We start from the raw sequence: 21,010 nt of genomic DNA, 5'->3' as shown, positions 1-21,010 counted from the left end.
ATTTATTGTTTATAAGTACACTTTAACTGTCTTCAGACACATCATCTTATTACAGATGGTTGTGAGCCACCATATGGTTGCTGGCATTTGAACTCAGGACCTATGGAAGATCAGTCAATGCTCTTAACTGCTGAGCCATCTTTCCAGCCCGTGCTCCTGCCTTCCTTTGGATGAAGATGTAGAACTCTTAGTTCCTCCAGAGCCAAGCATGCCTGAATGCTGTCATGTGCCTGCCTTGATGATAATAGACTGAACTTCTGAACTAGTAAACTATCCTCAATTAAATGTTGTCTTTATAAGAGCTGCCTTGGTCATGGTGTTTGTTCACAGCAGTAAAACCCAAACTAAGACAGGTCCCAAGGAAATTACTTTCCTCTGTAAGAGGGTAACATTGGTTATTTTTCTTCTTTTTAAGGATTTGAAATCCAAAATATACAAAGAGCTTAAGTAGTTAGACTCCAGAGAACTAAATAATCCTATTAAAAAATGAGGTACCGAGCTAAACAAGGAATTCTTAACTGAGGATTCTTGAATGGCTGAGAAGCACCTAAAGAAACGTTCAACATCCCAAGTCATCAGGGAAATGCAAATCAAAACGACCCTGAGATTCCAAACTTTACATCAATCAAAATGGCTAAGGCCAAAAACTCAGATGACAGCAGATGCTGGTGAGTTTGTGAAGAAAGAAGAACACTTCCCCATTGTTGGTGGGACTGCAAGCTGTTAAAACCACCTTGGAAATCAATCTGGTGGTTCCTCAGAAAATTGGAAATAGTTCTACCTGAAGACCCAGCTATACCACTATTGGGCATATACCCAAAAGATGCTCCAACATATAACAAGGACACATGCTCTAGTATGTTTAAAGCAGCTTTATTTATAATAGCCAGAAGCTGGAAACAACCCAGATGCCCCTCAACAGAAGAATGGATACAAAAATTGTGGTACATTTACACTCAGCTGTTAAAAACAATGACTTCATGAAACTCGAAGGCAAATGGATAAAACTTGAAAATATCATTCTGAGTGAGGTAATGCAGCCATAAAAGAACACACATAGTATGTACTCACTGACAAGTGGATTTTAGCCCCAAAGCTCAGAATACCCATGATATAACTCACAAACTATATGCTGATTGAGAAGATGTAGATGGTTTAATCCTACATAGAACAGAGAACAAAATAATTACAGGAGCTAGAGGGAGGGATGGACTGGGACAGAGAGAGGAGGAGGTAAAAGGGGGGGAGGAACAGGCATTAGAAGGGGCAGGAGAGAAGTACAGAGGGTCAGGAAATGAAATAGAAACATGTAGCAGAGGGGGATGGGGAACTAGGGGTAATCACTAGAAAGTTCCAGAGTCCAGAGAAATGAGAGGCTAACCAGAGACCAATGGAGATGATTTTAGCTGAAATACTTAACAAAGGGGAGATACAAACCTGTAGAGACTACCTTCAGTAGATAGGCATGGTCCCCAGTAGAGGGATGGAGCCATTGACACATCTCAAAAATTTTAACCTGGAAATGTTCCTGTTCAAAAGAAAGACAAGGACAGAAAAATGGAACAGAGCCTGAAGGAAAGGCCATTTAGAGACTGCCCCATGTAGGGATCCATCCAATCTACAGACAACAAACCCAGACACTATTGCTGATGCCAAGAAGAACTTGCTGACAGGAGCCCAATATGATTGTTCCCTGAGAGGTTCTATCAGCACCTGACCAATACAGATGCAGATACTTACAGCCAACCACCAGACTGAACCAGGGAAACCCAATGGAAGATCTAGGGAACTGAAGGAGCTGAGGGGGATTGCAACCTCATAAGTAGAACAACATGAACTAACTGGACCACCCAGAGCTCCCAGGGATTAAACTACCTTCCGTAGAGTAAACATGGAGGGAGCCAGGGCTCCAGATACATATGTAGAAGAGGATGGCCTTAACAGACATTAATGGGAGGAGGGGAGGAGGGAGGTTTGATACCCCAGAATAAGGGGGATACTAGAGGGGTGAGGCGGGAGTGGGAGAATGGATGGAGGCAAAGGGAAGGGGGAGAAGAAGATTGTGGGATAAGGGGGGTTGGTGTAGGGATAACCGGGAAGGGGGATATCATTCGAAATGTAAACACATAAGTGATAAATAAAAAAAATTAAGGTAAGACGACATTTGTATGGACAGGTTTAACCTTGTCCCAACAAGAACTGAGCCTTGTTCTGGGCACTAACTGAGCCTTGTTCTTGACTTCTGGAGGTGCCTAGAGTACCTGATGGGTAAAGTATGTTTACCTATGGTTCTTGAGTTAGATCTGGTAGTTTGCGCTAAGTGTGCCTTTGTTTATTGAGCAGAGGCAGCAGAGTACCTTAGGCTGGCTTGCTTATAAACAGCAGATATTTATTGTTCACAGTACTAGGGCTGGGACATCCAAGATCAAGGAATCAGCAGACTGGAAGGTTCAAGCTTGATGCTTCTCGCTGTGTTCTCAGATATCAGATGTGATGGACGGACTCTCTCAAGCCTCCTTTGCAAAGGGCGGTAATCTCAGGCCCGAGGGAGAGCCTTGCTCAAACCTCTTAATACTGTTGCACTGGGGATTAAGTTTCAATGTATGCATTTTGGGGTGACAAGCATTCAGATCATAACACATTGTGATTCATTCATTCATTCATTCATTCATTCATTCATTCATTTGTGTGTTTGTTTAATTTTGAAACAAGCTTTTACTATGTAGCCCAGTCTTGAATTTGCTGCATAGTTCAGACTGGATGTGACCTCATGATTCTCTGACTTTGGCTTCTCAAATGCTTGGATTTCAAGTATACATCACCACACTTGGCTCCAGTGTGCTTAATGATGTTGGCCTTAGGCTACGAAGTATTAGCTTGACTTCTGGAGGTGCTGGAGATGATGGACCACACAGGTGTATGTATATAACCGAGTCCTACCAAATCCTTGGACACAGAATGAGGAGTTCTCCAGTTGCCACAGCCTCATGTGGTACCTCTTATGAACCCAAGAAACGCGTACGGTCAGAAAGGCTATGCTGAGAGGCCAGCTGGAAGCTCTGTGCCTGGCCTCATCTGGACTCTGTTTCTGTTGGTTGATGCCAACCTGCACCTTCTCACTTTAGTAAATTATAGCTGTGCAGACAGCAACAGCTCAGAGGTCCATGAAGCTTCCTGGCAGAGTTAAAGCTGAGTATGCTTAGAGATGGTATTAGATCATCAAAGGTAAACACACCGGAGCTGGGAAGAAGAATTGGGGTTCTAGGTGTCTGCTGGAGGAAGCCAGCCTTGGGAGGGAGAAACTGCTGGCGGTTGCTTTTGGAGGAGAAAAGACCTGAATTATGTCATAAAGGATAGGTGAGATTAAAATGGTAAAAATAACTCTAGAGTTTTATTTTCCTAAAAATGTTTTAGAGACATACAAGATTGTAAAGAAAAAATGAAAAGGAACTCAAATTCTAAAATCCACTATTGATTTAATGTTATTGAATTTTCTTTAGGTCTTTATGTGAGCATACAATGACTTTTAAGTTTTTAATATGGAAAATTCCAGACATAAAGAGCAGGGAAAGAATATAATGAACCCCATCCATGCATCATGCTGTTATTAACTTATAAATAGGTTAATATTATTACTTTTATTCCTCCCTCTATTACCTTAGTCTTCTGAGTTATTTTGAACTGAACTCAGATGTAGTTTACTTTTATTTATAAACATTTTATTTTTAATACATTGTATGTATGTATGTATGTATGCATGCATGCATGTATGTATGTATGTATGTATGTATGTATGTATTTGTGTGTGTGCATGTAGTGTAATTGGAGGTCAGAGGACAAACTGTAAGGGTTGGTTCCCTCCTTCTAGCACATGGTTTCTGAGGATTGAATTCAGGTTGTCAGGCTTGAGACAAATGCTTTTACCCATGGAGCCATATTGTTTGTCCTCACTTGTAAATATTTTAGTAAGAATCGCTAAGAGATAATAGCTTCCCTTCTGAATGGATCACAATATCACCCCTACCTCACCCAGACCAGCAAAAATACCTTAATTTACAGAATATTCCACTAGTCTTCACAATTTCTGCCTTGTTTTGTAAAATCATTTTTTAATATAAATGGTTTGAATCAAGTTCCATATAAGACCCACATTTGTCATATGGGTAATATGCCTCTTAAATCTCTTTTTGAAATAACATTAGTAGCTCAGGGAGATAATCTCAGCCAGCATAGTGCTTGCCTTGCAAAACTGATGGTCTCATTAAGATTTCAAGAACAGTGTTTGTGTGTGTGTGTGTGTGTGTGTGTGTGTGTGTGTGTGTATGTTTTAAGGTAGAGAATAATATCTAAGGAATGACACTCAAGTTTGATCCCTGGACTCTACTTACATGTGCTGACATGAGTGTGTATGTACTCAAACACATATGTGCATCTGTACATACACAAACACATATACATACAAATGAAAGGAAACCATCTGGAGTGTGATAAAGCCACCTATTTTATACAGACAGTCTCTCTGTTGTGTTACACTATCCCAATCCAGATGGAGAATATTTCTACTAGTCTTACAAATTTCCTTGCCCTCAAGACTGAGTACTGATCTTCCAGAGGCCCTGAGTTTTGTACCCACTACCCATGTTGGGCTGTTTACAACTGTCTATAACTCAAGCTCCAGGGAATTTGACTTCTTCAGGACTCCATGGGGACATACATATATACATACATGCATGCATGCATACATACATATTTATATCCTGCATATATACATACATTTAAAAGTAGTAAGATAAATTAAGCAGTAATAACAACAAAATGCTCCATGTCACCTTCCCCATTGGCTGTGACCCTCCTTAGGTAGTTTTGGCACTGTGATTTGGGATGAATCTCTCAATATTTTGCACTCTGCACTTGACTTTTCAAGTGACTGGGCTCTCAGCGTTAGCCTTACCTGTCTGTGGCCTTGTCTTTTGTGTGGGGTGTTCTTCGTTCTGCTTTCTATAGTGACTGTAAGTCTGTGTGTTATCTTCCAGAGTTATTTGCTTATTTTTGCAGCCCTTTGATGACCCTTCTTGTCTCCCCGTGCTATCTCTGTTTTGTGGAAAAACACTGTGACCTGCCAAATGCAATGGGGGATATGAACAAGAAATAGTTTTTCTTTCTTTCTTTCAGCCACTGCCTCAAGCCACACTTGGTCAATTTCCTTTCCTGTCCCTTGGTAATATAGGGCCAACTTTCAAGAGTTCTCTTTACTTCCCATTTTTCCATATCCAGGGTGGAACCCAAATCCATAGTGGGTTGAACTCTTCCTCTTCTTCTACCCCATGAGTCTAATCCCAGATCTACATTGTGTGTGCGGGGGTTGGGAGCAGGTAATTTGTCTTGAGGATGTATTCTGCTTTCCCCAGGCTGGTTCTTCTGGCAGCAGGAAGGAGGGCAGTGAAAGCAGATCTGTTTCAGCCGACTGCCCAGGAGACGAGAGAAGGCATCAGCTTCTGCCCTCCTTGGCAAGAAATCTGCTGTGTGGAGGGTGACACCTCTGGGTGGGGGACACTAAGCACTTTAGGCTCCTGTGAGCCTATGCTGGTCCAGACATGCGGCTAAGGTGTGTGTGTGTGTGTGTGTGTGTGTGTTTGTGTGTGTGTGTGTGTGTATGAAAGAGAGACAGAGAGACAGAGTTACAGAGAGAGAAAGACAGATAGAGACAGACACAGAGACAGACAGAGAGACTTTGAGGGAGACACAAGCACAATGGCTCACAGGAAATCCGTGCTCTCAACACGAGGGCACGACAATGTCCTACACACACGTTAAGACCTTGCTCTTTGAGTCATAGAAAAGAAGAAGCCATGACCTCCACTAAAACTCCGCATCTCATCTGCCTCCCCAAGTGCTTTACTCTTATGGGAATCTGCAGTGAGCACAAGGGCTTCACTTTCCACTGCCTGCAGTGAGTGGTCTTTCTTTGTGTGTTGAGGGCATCCTTCCTTTCTTCCGTGAAGGTGGCGGGAAAGGACTGGATTTTGTGGGAATCATGACAGCTCGATACTTATCTCTTCCTGGACTAATTTCTGGAATTGGTTGATGGTGAGATTTAACCCTCTACTGCCTCTGAGATCCCCTGTGGTCCTCATCTTGCTAGTGTATCTTTTAGGATGGCTTAGAAGAAGACATCTTAATTTCTCTTCTTTTCATCAGGCGGTTGTTAAATGAAAGATGAAAAGCTTGTGCCACCAGGTGTATGAGCCACGGGTTCATCACTTCTCTCCCCATACAAATTACCTTGAGATCCTTCAGTGCCAGGAACACATTTAATGAAGGATCTCATCCAGATGGCGGAAGGTAGAGAGTTCCACATTCAAACATTCTTTTTTATTATAATTGCAAAGCCATGGATTGATTTCTGCTGACACTTTGGGGAGTTTACAGAGAAGATGCCTGGCGGTCTGCAGCCAGGCATCACGGGCACTAGGTCTTATTGTCTCAGAAAAGACATAATGACCACTGAAAGGCACTAATTGCTAGCAGTTTGTCATAATGGAAGGGGAGAGTGCATTTGTTCTACCCTGTAGACTTCTACTTCACAAAGACAATTTAAGGTACATGAGAAAACAATCACATATTGTTCTAAGCTCAGTGGCATTTGCAAATTATTTTCCGTCCATCAAAGGGCATTTTGAATAAATTTTGTGTCATTAAAATCCTTCAGTGAAAGTAATAAAATACCGTGGAAGCGAGTGGGCTGGGTTTGATTTAGGGCTTTATCCAGCTTATGAGCAGTCAGGTTATGCAACCTTCCCTAATGAGCTTCCTTTACAGTGAATGAGAGAGCTGGGACATGGGATGAATAGTTTCTAAGCTCTTGCAGCAGTGAGAAATGAATACAGATATTAAAGAATTTACCTGAGCTGTAAGTGTTTATAAACTGAGATGGTAGCCTAGTGCAAGAGCAGTCCTTGCTTTAGTCTCAGTCTTGTAAATCAAGGAAAGGCAAGGCCAAGGCCAAGGTAAGGCAAGGCATGGCAAGGCAAAATGAGCTTTAGATTTTTCAAAACCTACTTTTTATATGGGTTCTTAAATATTTTAACCTTCCTTCTATCCCACCACCCACCAGAGGTGGTAGAAAAAAAGGTTATTAGGATATGGGGGAGGAGAGGGGAGTGGACTTGTTGAAAAATAGTTTTTTTTTGGAGCAAACTCAAGCTACATAGTTTATATACATATACTACATAGTATATATGCATCATATATATATATATATATATATATATATATATATATATATACACATAGGATATATATAGGATATAAATCAGCAGTCCAGTTTAGTGGTGTCAGGGTAGCAAACACTCATCAGCAGTGATGGCATGACCCAGCAGAGATAGCCAGGGCTCAGCTGAATTGGCATGAGTCAGCAGGAGCAGCTAGGACAGCAGGAATGCCAGGAGGAGTTCTCTGCTTCGCCTCTCTCAACAAAGTGAAGATCAGTGAGAACGTGAGACAAACAATGTGTTGCAAAGCTAGCTATGCAAACTTGCCATCACTGTCTATTGAGTCTTACTTATACCCCCTCCAAATATCACATGTCCTCCCATGGGTCTTGCCTCACTACTGAGTCTGTCTTAGCAAAATTCCATGTGAGTTTGTATCAGCTGACATCACTTTGCCAATCAGCCAGGGTCCAAGGAAATGTCAAGAAGGCACAAGAAACCACTAGAACACCACTAGAAGTTTTTCTTTCTTTTTGTGCATTTTTCCCCCATGGTGTCAATACACACAGAGCTCAGCAATGCAATGTAAGACAAACCAACATGTGTGTCATTAGTGAACACTGAGACAGAGCAGAGCAAATCAATGCTCAAGCTCCCCCTGTCTGTGGGGTCATATTTATATTCCTTCATCATTTGTCCTTTAATGTGTTTGCTTAAGCAAAACATTTTTTATCTGTGTCTGCTTCAGCAAAATGTTCTTTCACATGTCTGCTTTAGAAAATGTCCTTTCATCCTTTACTTGTCTGCCCCAGAAAAACACCATTTGATGCAACTGACTTTCCAAAGAACTAAGAATTTCCACTTCAAGGCAAAGCAAATTAAGTCAAGGCACAACAATAAAACTCTCAGGCTATGGGATAGCACCAGAGAAACATACACTCTCTCTCTCTCTCTCTCTCTCTCTCTCTCTCTCTCTCTCTCTCTCTCTCTCTCTCTCTTTATGTCTCTATGTGGATGTTCGTGTGTGAGCATATATTTGTGTGTATGTGTTTCTCTGTGTGTTTTTTGTATATGTGAATGTGTATGCAAATATGTATATACATGTATGTGTTTGTGTATGGATGTGTGCTTATGTGTGTGAATATGAGTATGTATTTGTGTTTTTGTATATGTGTGTATTTGTGGGTGTGTGTATTACATATTTTGAGATGATTCCACCATCTAATGTTTTCTACTTTCTTCTTGCTATTTAATTTTGTTTTTTGTATATTTAGATTTTATCTAGTTGTGCTACTAAGTGATTTTTGTTCTAATAGTTTTTTGAGTTGCAGTTTATTTTGAGAACAAAAATCTATAAGTAAACCCAGACAATATTGTAGATGCCAAGAAGTGCATGCTGACAGGACTCTTTTATAACTGTCTCCTGAGAGGTTCTGCCAGAGCCTGACAAATATAGAGGCAGATGCTCACATCCAACCATTGGACTGAGAACCGGTTCCCCAATGGAGGAGTTAGAGAAAATACTGAAGGTTCTGAAGGGGTTTAAAACCCCATAGGAAGAACAACAATATCAACCAACCAGACCCCTCCAGAGCTCCCAGGGACTAAACCACCAACCAATGAGTACACATGGAGCAACCCATGGCTCCAGCCACATATGTGGCAGAGGATGGCCTTGTTGGACATTAGCAGGAGGAGACACCCCAGTGTAGGGGAATTCCAGGGTGGGCAGGTGAGAGGGAGTGGGTGGGTAGGAGAGTGGGACAGCACCCTCATCGAGACAGGGCAAGAGGGGATGGAATAGGGGAATTTCAGAAAGAAAATTGGGAAAAAATAGGATAGCATTTGAAATGTAAATAAAGAAATATCCATTAAAAAAGAAAATAAGTCAGTTATAATGAAAAAGTAACAATCTAGAACCCCAATGCTGAAAAGTAGTGACAGCAGCGACTTCTGTGCTGTGAGCTGTGGAGTGTATCTTTTTAAATGAAGGGTTTATTATGGTATATATCATGTGCTTCATTAAATTTAGGCTTAAAAACTTTAGTTGTATGCTGATATTAAACCAGCTATCAAAATATATATTATGTTTTTTTCTTTAACTCGTTGCTGTGAGGAATTGCACTGATTGGTTTCTGGATGTCAAACCATTTTAAGATATAAAATCATTCTAAAATTTTTGTAATAAGTCTAAGTCAATAATTGTATGTCAGCAATATATTTCCAGCCAAGTATGTTGGGACATTCCTGCACTTTCAGCATTTTGGAGGCTGTAGCAGGAGGACTGCAAGTTCAAATTCAGCCTAAGCTCCATAGTGACATGCTATCTCAAAGAAAGAAAGAATGAATTGAGGGGTAAATTGAATAAAGATAACATTATATACATGTATAAAATGTCATAATGAAACCCATGATATTTAACTAACATGTGCTAATGAAAATAAAAGGCTATCTTTTAGTTCAAGGTTATAACTCTTCAAAATTTAAGAAAGAAAGAAAGAAGGAAAGAAAGAAAAGCCCAATTTATCTTCTTTTTTACTCTGCCTAATTTGGAAGCATGGGATAAGTTGATGTATAAAGGTTGACCAGTTCTCTCTCTGGAAGGCTCATATTGTAGTGGTAAAGGGAAGCTGCCAATTTCTCCTCCAATAATTTAATGTATCAGGTTTTGGTCTCGTCTGGAAGCCATTATGGTGGTTTCTAGTTTCACAGTCACCAGGTTCATTTGAAAACACCTACACTTAATTTTCCTTCGAGTATGTACCTTCAAATAGGGAAAAAAGTTGTTTTAGTTACCTTTTTATTGCTATAATAAGATACTATAACCGAGGCAACCAATAGAAGAAAGAGTTGGAGGCTCACAGCTTCTGGGACAAGGAGAAGTATAGCAGTAGGCATGACACTGGAGCAGTAGCTGAGAGCTTACATCTGATCTACATGTACCTGTAAAGAGATAGAGTTAACTCTCAATGGATTTTTAAAACCTTGAAACCTGTTTCCAGTGATATACCTTTTTCAAGGACACACCTTTGATCCTTTCCAAATAGTTCCACCAATTGGTAACCAAGCATTCAAACATAGGAGCCTACAGGTGGCATTTTCATTCAAAGCATCACAGCTGTGAATTTGTTTTGTCTAATTGAGAACAAGCCATGAAGGCATTAATTATGTTGCCTAGGGTCTCTACCTTTACCTCTTAAATAGAGTTTAGAAAAGGAGCAATCCAGGACATGAGATGGAGGAACCTAACCCTTACTGGTTGTGAACCACTTGGAGCCTGAGGTTTGTGATCTTGCTAATGTGTGACTTGAATCTGGACTTAAATGTGAGACAGACGCTTCTCAGCCTCAAAATGACTGCATGGCTCTGTTGAGATGAAAGCTCTGGGGTTAGGCAGACCTGTGTTCAAGTCCTGACTCTGCCACTCATAATTGGTGTTTCTCTTGACAGTCCAGTTCTGTCATCTGAAAAATTTCCATTCTCCTTCTCCATCTGTCATGAATGGCAATTGTGCTGTCCTCAAAGGACACACATGGAAGGCAGTCTTTGAAATAGACACAGATTTATAAAATAGTCCATAAATCCCTGAATCCTAATTTGAATTTAACAGCACATGCTATTGAGCAGAAAGACTATCTCTTCAGATTCCCTTCTCTGAGTTCTTCCATAGTTTCATCGCTGGATTTGGTAGCTGGTAGCTGCTGGATGAATCCCAGGCCACAGAAGTACATATAGTTCCATGTGATTTATGAAGACCAATACAACTGATGCCCCAGTGATTTAAACCAGGCAATGAATGATACCCATTTTATAGAAAAAGACACTAAGGTCTGGATGGCTAATAACTTGTCCAAAGTAACACTTAGTTAAGTGAAGCTGGCCAGTATTTTTGACCAGGGCTTAGTGTCCATCTTCTTTAGGGACCAGCTCTAAGGTGGGAGAATATGCACCTGAAAGTACTTAAAGCATCCTTCCCAGAGTTCCCACCTTAGCTTAAGTTGCCTCTAGTGAGAATTCATTTGAGGGAGAGACATCCATTTCTCAGAGTTTTTGTTGTATTGAACTATCCACAGATGAGATGTGGTTAATCCATACTGTGTTTTTACTGCTCAAGATTCAAACACAGGCCTTCAGTGTATATACAATGTTTTTCTTACATACATGGGATCATTCCATACATAATGTTTTGGTTGTTGTTTTTTGAGACAGGGTTTATGTGTCTCAGGCTGCCCTTGAACTTGCAGTATAGTAGACAACAACCTTGAACTTCGACCCTCAAGCATTGCGATTGCAGGTATGCTCCAGCATGCTGGGTGCATGAAACACTGGCGATCAGACCATAGCTGCACTCTCAACCCCTCACATACGCTTCTATAACATATTCTCAGCACTTACCACGTGCTAAAGATGCTTCAGGCTGTTCCTATTTTACACGCGCAGGTCATCTTACTGAAGCCATTGAAGCAGCCATGCTTTGTGGTGTTTACCTGGTGCCAGGCAGAGCTCTCCAGACAGTGTCTCTTCACTTACTGAACCCCCACACTTCTCATTTTATGGAGCAGAGAACTGAAGTGCTCAGAGCAATCTGGTTGAGCCCTCTGTGTTTCCTTCTTTTTTATCTTTCCTGCCCAGAAGGTGACCATCTGAGATCTGGGGAAAACTTCTGAGACATCCACATATCACTGAATTTCAGCCTTATGCTATCAAGGCTCTAGGCAGCCCTGCCACTCAGGAACCCCAGGGTTGGGAGTACTAGATGGGTGGACAGCTAACAGAAAACCTTGGGAGTTTAGCAGGAGTGCTAAGTGTGACAGCAACAAACTTTAGTGACCACTAAGTCACCATTGCACCTAGACTTCATCTTTAAGGAGGACTCCAGAGTCATTCTTAGTCAGAAATGACTGGTCTTTAGTTGAGCTTTGGCACCTCTGGCTTTTGATGCATGACTAATGGTCATTTGCTTTCTGGTCTTGCTCTGGAATATCACAACCAGTACTATCAGGAATCAAAATAGCAGTCAGGGCTTTGCAAAGCACTGGGGTTGGACCATTGCTGTCTGAGCTTTCTGTTGTCATTTGAGAGGTTGTATTATTTCACAACATGGAAATCAGTTCCAGCAGACATACCTGTCCTTTCCCATCCTACCCTGTCATTTTATTTCACTGTGTTTGCCGATAATGGTTTTTCCATAGCTAAGGCTATAAAATGTATAGACATTCATGGGAATAGGATGTGGTTCAAGAGGCCTTCAGTAGTCTCGGTGACGACATGCACCATGGCAGGTGTTGGGGAGTGACTCACAGCTATGGTCAGAATATATGAGAGAATGGGGTAGACAAGATATAAAGAGATAGGTCATGGATGCTAGTATTTATTCATGCCCTGGGATGTACCATGCAGGAGGAACAACTATACCTATTTCTTGTTTGTTTTGTTTTTTTTTTCTTTCTTTTTTTAAGTAGCATTTCACTGTGTAGTCTTGGCTGGCCATCCATGTAGACCAAAGCTGGCCTCAAACTCATAGAGATCTGCTTGCCTCTGCCTTCTGAGATCTGGAAGAGAGCATGTGCTACTAAACCTGGCCTTCTGTTTTTTCATGACTGAAAAATATTTGAGATGTAAGATGTTTAGCGCTAACGTTAGGAACGTTCTAGAAAGTGAGCTAGTTTTTTATTTCATCACCATGCTGTTAAGGCAAATAAGAAAGAAGCAATTATCCAGAGGTTGTTTCTCTCACTAGAGCTCTTAAGCAATTCCAAACCAATTCAGTATATTAAGCAGTATCATAAATTTTAAGCTTTGCCAATCAGAAACTACCCACTGCCTCTAGCTAGGAACTCGCTAGAATAGATACATCTTCCTGTTCTGATTTGGGCACTTTTCTGACTGTCAAAGACATTTACTCTGTGGCAGTTAATGGAACCCAGACTTCCACACTTCATCTGCTGAAGCTGCATCTCTTGGTCTGTGTCTGTCTGTCTGTCTGTCTGTCTCTCTCTGTCTCTGCCCCCCCTCCATTCAGATATCTGCTTCCCCCCCTCCTTCAGGTAGGAATTTCATAGTTTGGCTCTGAAGATGTAAAGAACCTTTAGGTCCCTGAAGGATGGCTTCCAAAGCCGTTTGTCTTGGCCGTTGCCTACTGTGCTCATCTTTTTGATTGCCGCTGATCCCTCTGTATGAGAAAGTCAAACCGTGCCATTAGAGAAGCAGTGTGAGGTATGGATCCCTTGGGCTTTTGACATAGCTGACTTTCATAGAGGCAAGGTTCTTTAAAATCTTGAATTGGTGCACACAATCTTGCTAATACTTGGGGCTATCCACTATGAAGGTCTTAGAGTTTCTTCCTCAAGGTGTTCTGAAGAAGAAGGTTGTTTTCTGTCGTTGTTGCTTTTCTGTTTCCTGTAGGAAAGTAACTTCTCAATTTTTGAGTAAGCCTGGAGCTCATGTGAAATGAAACCTTTATGAGATTTTCAGGCAAGGATTGCAATTGGGCCTTAGAAATGGTGCTGCTACAGGCCCTGCAGGGCAGGTCCAGATACAGAGAGAGCAGAGATGATTACCCTCAATTTACAAACACCTACAGAGATGGCACTCACCGCTCAATATTTTCTTATGATACTCCTGTTAGAAAACAATTCTCTGTTAGGTAGTTAGTGATGGTTTTGGAGAGCAAAGTGGCTTTGTAGAGATAAGTGAGTCAGATGACCTGCCGTGCCGCAGGTCAGCATAAGCGAGAAGATTCCATCTGAGTTTTTTTCTAAAAATTGTTTTGAGACAGGATTTTAAGTATGTAGTCCAGGATGGACTTGAACTCATAATCCTCCTACCTTAGCCTCCTGGACATCTGGGTTATGGGTATACTCTATCGGTTTAGGCTCTTAACCATTCTCAAGAGTTCAGAAGATGATCCCATTTTAAATAAGCAGTTTTGAATACTAATGTTAAAAAATACTTTATGTATATAAATGTTTTGCCTGCATGCATGTCTATGTAGCATCAGAATACCTGGTGCCTGCTGAGGCCAAGGGGCCATAAGAAAATATCAAAATATGAAACCTCATCAGATCCCTAGAACTAGAGTTACAGATGGCTGCGAGACACCCTGTAGGTACCGGGGATTGAACCAGGTCCTCTGGGAGAGCAGCCTGAGCCCTTAACCATGGAGCTGCATCGCTAGTTACTTTTAAACTGAAGTTAAATGAGAAATAGAAGCTTCAGGGCAGACTTTCAGAACTTCCTTTTCTGCCTAAAGCCACTTCAGAAAGTTTCCCATGAGAACAAATCTCACTTTATACCATGAAGAGATTTTTTTTTTTAAACTTCTGAGGACTGGGACTTGATGTCATAACAAACCCGAATAAACAAACTTGTCCATACCAGCAACTAAGATCTGACCTGAGGTGAGTCCGAGGGCCTATTGGAAGACCTGGATTAAAAGTGAGTGAGACATGCCATGCACACCTGCAGGGTAGAATAGCTGGATGGTCACCAGGCAGACTGTGCCACTGATCTCCGGAGTGAGAGGGCATCTGCCCTCACTTCCCCGACAGCCTGCTTCAATCCTTTCATTCTTGCTTGATCAGGAAACAGATTTGATAGTCTTCTGTCTCCTGACTGTTCAACCTTCAGCAAAAGCTCTTAAAAGCCCATGCTGCCTTATTGACCCCTGTATATACTGGTGGCGAGCCCTTTCTTGGTATCACTACCAATATAACCATCCTCACATCAGCTCGCTCTATACTTCCTAGACGATATCCCATGATTCATTTCACTTAGCAGCTTCAACTTCATTTCTGTTGTCTTGCCCTTCCATGATGACTGGTTCTTCTATTTAACGGGCTCATGAGCTTTTCATCTTGACCACTTCTTAAAAAATTTTTATTAGTATATGCTAAATGTATAAAGCAAGTGTTTCAAAATATTATTTTATAGAACACATTATGGCATTGTTATAGTATAATATATAATATATATTATTATACTTCAACTATTCCCAGTCCTCAACACCATCTCCTGTCTCCCTTCCTATTAAAATTGGGACCGGGGAAAAAGTGAGGGAAAGCAGAGACAGAACCCCAAAAGATGTCCTGTATGTCAAACTCCAGAGACCAGCATCAGGTGCAGATCTAACTTTTACTATTTAATTCAATAATTTATATACAACTTTTCAGCCAAAAAGGGTACAGCTATGTAATCAAGGGCCAAATGGAATATTGCACACACCGTCCTGTTGAATCTAATTTGCTTGCCCATGACTCTGAAGGTGGGAGGGAGCCCAGGGGCATTTTTATGTAGACAGAGGAAGCAGTCAATGCTGTGGGCTCTGGCCCTTTTTTCTGTCTCACTGGTTTGCCAGGAGCCACTTTAGATCTCCGGTTGTGTATGGCTAGATAGATCAGGATTCCTTGAGCCATCTCCAGAGGCCACAGTCTAACTCTCTGCCCCGCTCCTTCCTCAGCCAGACTCACTCCCACATCCCCCATAGGTCCCTGTTTTTTATCTCAAGGCTGAGTATTTCTAATAAAAGGGATTTGGTGTGAAGGTGCTGAGCCATAATATGTCAAATGGCCGGAATTATGAAAAACACACTGTTCTCTCTTGTGTTAGCCTTTCTCTCCCGAAATAGTCTCCCTTTTACTTTATCATCAAAACTAAGGTTCCATATTTGACAGAATATGTGATATTTATCCTGAGCTTGGCTTATGTTGCTTAATGTAATGCACTTTAGTTCCATCTATTTTCCTATCGATGACGTGATTTTCTCTTTTTATGTCTAAGTAAAACTCCATTGCATTGTATGCCACAGTTTCTCTATCCATTTATCTGTCAATGGGTATCTGGCTGGAACCACAATGGCTATCATGGGACTATACAGACATAGATGTGCAGGTGTCTCTGTGGTTGGCTGACATAGATCTTGTTGGGTGTATTCTTGTTGTACCTTATTTTTTCCCCAGTACTGTTAGAGGTTGAACCAAGTGCTCCTTCTACACTATACAAACACCCTGTCTTAGGGTTTTATTGCTGTGGCGAGACACCATGACTACAGCAACTCTTACACGGGAAAACATTTACTTTAGGATGGCTTGCACTTTGGAGGTTTCAGAGCTTTAGTTCCTCACTATAATGGTGGGAAGTATGGTGGCATGTAGGCAGACATAGTGCTAGAGAGGTAGCTAAGAGTTGTTGGACATCTGGATCAGCGGGCAGCAAGAAGACAGAGTGACATTGGGCCTGGCTTGAGCATTTGAAACCTCAAAGCCTGTCCCCAATAACTTACTTCTTTTATCCAACAAGTCACATGTTCTAATCTTTTCATATAATACCATTTTCTATGAGCCTGTGGGGGCCATTTTCATTCAGATCACCATACTCTATACTGAGCTACATGCACCCCCAGGCCTCACTTTTTTGAGATGCTTCCTCCATGGCAGTGGCCCTGTTTTACCCTTCCTTCAGCATTGTATAGAGGTTGTTTTTTTTTCCCCACACCCTGTTCAACTCTTGTTTGCTTTCCTAATGATCTCAGCACCATGGTCTTAAGTTTTTCCTGTGAAGGGTTTCGTATACACATAAAAACAAAATAAAACCTGTATGCTTATTTTTCTGCTATCTTACTTCAGCTTAATTTTCAAGCCCATATATAGGACCTGAGAGTTTAGCTCCCTTCTCCCAATATCATAACTCATTGAATTATTTGAAATGTCTCCGTCTACACTGTCAGAGTGAACAATAGCATGCTATTCTGGGATGTTCGCTGTCATGGCTGGAGAAAGGATCCAACTCATATTTGAAGGGAAAAGGCCTTTCAGAATAAAATGGGGCCTAGTATCCAATAAAAAACCCTTATCAGGGATGGAGAGACGAGCTGTTTAGGACCACACAAGTGAGTACTGAAAAACCGGTGATATTCTCAAAATGAAAAGAATAGTTATAATTCAGGATGTGACTGAGGTTTCACTAGCTTTGAAGAAGTAAAAAATATAAGTTGAATTTGAAAGGGTGCTGCCAATGCTTTTCTATTACTATGACAGGATCTATGACAGAGGTGACTTAAAGAAGGAAGGGTTTGCTCTGGCTCAATCAAGACAGTTTCTCAGAGACATGGCCCCTGGTCAGCAAGGTCAGGACAGTTTTCAATTGATGTTTTCTCTTCCCAGGTTACTCCAGCTGTTTCAGAGCAGTAACTTGGAGTTGAACCTTAGTAAACTCTCCCAAAGAGTTCTCTGTTTCAAATATTTCCCAGTAAAAACTAAGAGCATGTATGCCACCTTAATGTTATCTCTGTCTGGTTGGGCCCCTGAGGATAGATGCTAATAAGGCTCGTGGACTAAAAGAGTCCCAAGAGAGAAAGAGCCTGGTTCCCATGGAAATTCATCACCAAGCACAAAAATCACCTCCACCTCAGACTGTCATGTGGCCAGGGAATTTGTTCTGTATATAAATTATATTAGTTACTTTTATATTGCTGTGACCAAATGCTTGACATATGCAGCTTAATGAAGGAGAAATTTGTTTTGCCTCTCAGCACAGGTTCTGCAGAGGCTATGACTCCATCCAAGGAAGACATCTCAGAGGACGCATATGGCTAGTCCTGTGATCTCTGAGAACGTATTCACCACAGTTAAAATCCATTTGAATTAAAGGAGAAGGCAGGGTGCTGGGGCCACCTGGAGATTAGACATAAAACCCTCTAATATAACTGTAGCAGACCAGAAAACATGGCTGCTCTAAAATACTTCATTTTGTCACTTCCATTAAGCTGGTCAATTTGAGAAATTGTAGAGTTGGAAGAGTTTCTGAAAGTTGCCCTGGGGTGTGGAAAATTTTAATTAGTGAAGTAACCAGGAAGATAGAGAACCTTGATGCTTTCAGTGCCTGAGAGATTTTTATCTGCACAAGAAGCTTTGAGTCCTAGTCAGTCAAATATAGGAGAATAAGGCACATCCATCTTCCAAAATCTGTCCCCAGGCCTCCTGAGAAGATGCAGAGCCCTATTCCTTTCTCTGTCTCCAGAATCTGTTCATGTTTTAATTTTCTGGAAGCTTTCTTGAATCTCATATTTTTTTTTCCTGTCCTCTCATGTGCTCATAGGTAATTAAAAACGATTTTTTTTCTTCTTAGTTACCTATCTCAGTTTATTTCAGTTTATACATAACCTAAGTCCTTAGCAGGGTAGCGTGAAGTGAGGCTTTCCCTTCTACACACTGTTCTCAAGAGGCAACCAAAGGCGATCGAATGCTTAGTGTGTTCTTTAAGGGGCCCATCTTCCTGACCATGCTATGGAGACCACGAGAGTGCCCAGCAGTGACCTTTCCCCATCAGGCATGTTCTCGCCCACTGAGATTGTGAATTTGAGAATCTGATGCTGGATTTAACACATTTGAGATTTATAAATCAATAATGTACTGTTGCCACATTAGGGATAGAAATCAATAAAGCACTTCCTGCCATTTGACCAAGAGCCAGCCCCGACTTGACTTCTCTATTTTGCTTTCTCTGTCTTCTGTCGTCCCTGTCTGTTGTCTGACTCTGAATCTGTGCCTGCCTGAATGCTGTCTTTCAAATTGGTCTGTCCCTAAGTTTCTGTCAGTAAATCCCTCACAGAAGTCTCTGCTCTCTCCTTTACTGAACAGTACAGAGGAATCACTACATGGGAAAGGAATAAGGGGTACTTCACAGAAACCCTTAACCATTCTACAAGGGATGGAGTCACCGACTCCAATGAACCCAAATGACAAACAGCATCACAAACACCATTGTTTATCAAGCGATCTTTTTCTTATTTTTACATATTTTCAGTATTTTTCATATTTTCTTTAATATGTATGGAAATCTACTTTATGAGATTGCTTTCAACCCATATTTTTGTTTTCAGGCAGCGGCTTTTGCAACACACATTCAAACATATATGTGCTACTCTGAGGTCAGGGTCAGGAAAGGTATATAAGATTACAGCCATTCACTAGCTTAGGTCGCAAAAGTTCATCACATGGAAAAAAGGCAAGTAAGGTTGATTGTTACATTGTTATCTTAAGGGAGGTTAAACAAGCTGGCCGAGTTCACTGTAGGATAGCTGTCTTATATCTTGAGTGACTTTTGGATGTATTATTAACTCTGGCTGTTAGGAACAGCCACACCCCAGTCTTTTTGGATGTAAGAGACATATGTTTTGTAATGCATTGCCCAGTTCCCGGAAAGCTGAAGAACAGGCTCGTGTTTAATTCTTCACAGTCCTGTGCCTTTCTGCAGCCAGTCCCCTTTGTCTTTGATGAGAGTCTACATCCCTAAGCAGCTTACTTTGGGTGACTGACTTTGAAAGAGCAAGGGGTTGGCCTTAGATATGAATCTCTAAAACCAATATTGCATTTTTTTGTGTGCTTCTGAGTCTATGCCTCAGCTGCAGCTAAGTTTGCTGTGTATTGGGCAGATAGAAGTGTAAAATATTGTGATGCATTAGTGCAGAGCATTGTTGCCAAGGCAACCCCATTGTTTGTGATTTACAAAACTCAGTCCAATGTCCTGGGTCTTTTAGACAAGACTGAACAAAATCGAGGGGTCTTTGGGGGAGCACTTTAGTAATTCTTCAGGTCCCAGTTGTCCCGCTAAGATTTTCTTTTGTTTCACCTCCTGTCTGAGTGCAGTTTCCACAACAAAAGTTGTCTTCAAATTCAAAACATAACTCAGGGTGGAGGAGACGGCTCAGTGGGCAAAGCACTTTCTATGCAAGCATGAGGGCTAGAGTTTAGATCTTTCCCACCTCATACCCATGTGAGTGCCAGGTGGCAATAGCAGGTCACTGGAAACCCCAGTGTTTGAGAGATGGAGACGGTTCTGTGGAGCCTTGTGCTCTGGGCAGACTAGCCAGACCAATGAGCTCTTGATTCAAGTGAGACTCTCTGCTTCAGTATGGAGTATGGAGGGCCATTAAGGAAGTCACCCAATACCAAGCTCTACATTCCCCATGGATGTGCAGAGAAGTACATGTTTAATGGCATCACAAGCACACGATAAAGTTAACTGCTTAGAAAGAGAAACAAAAAAAAAAAAATGAAGATCAATATAGTAAGATTAAGCATTAAAGGAAAAAATTCTCTTACAAAAATCTGAAACTTCTTTAAAAAATTGAGATTTGTGTGACAGTTCCTTTTAATTTTTAGGATGTGCTTATTTTATGTGTTTGAGTGTTTTGCTTGTGTGTATGTAGCTGTACCACATGTGTGCTTTGTATCACAGGCGTCAGAAAGAAACGGCAGAGCCACTGGAACTGGAGTTACAGATAGTTATGAGCTACCAAGCCACCGTGTGGGTTCTGGGAACTGAACCTAGGTTCTCTGCAACAAGTGCCCTTAACTGCTGGGTCACCTCTCCAGCCCTGGTATGGTACTTCTATGAAGTAAACTATGTGAGTCAACTGTCTGTTACTGTAACAAAGTATTTGATATAATCATTACACACAGAGGAAACATTAGTATTTTCACTGCCACAGTGTTTCAGTCCAGTCTGGGTCACCTTGAACCCATACTCCCAGTGACCCAAACACCACCCAATAGGCTCTCTCTCCTATCAGTACCCAGTGGGAAACAGATTGTAGTAGTTTGAATGAAAATGGTTCCTGTAGGCTCATACGGAATGGCCTTACTAGGAGGTGTGGCCTTTTTGGAGGAAGTATGTCACTGGGGTAGGCTTTGAGGTTTTTGATGCTCAAGCCAGGTCCAGTGTGTCTTTGTCTTCCTGATGCCTGTGGGCTCAGATGTAGAACTCTCAGCTTCTTGTCTAGCCCCATATCTGCGGTGTGC

The sequence above is a fragment of the Micromys minutus genome (assembly GCF_963924665.1).
Source record: "Micromys minutus genome assembly, chromosome: 2".
Taxonomy (NCBI): Eukaryota; Metazoa; Chordata; class Mammalia; order Rodentia; family Muridae; genus Micromys; species Micromys minutus.
Note: the sequence above shows the minus strand (reverse complement) of the source record.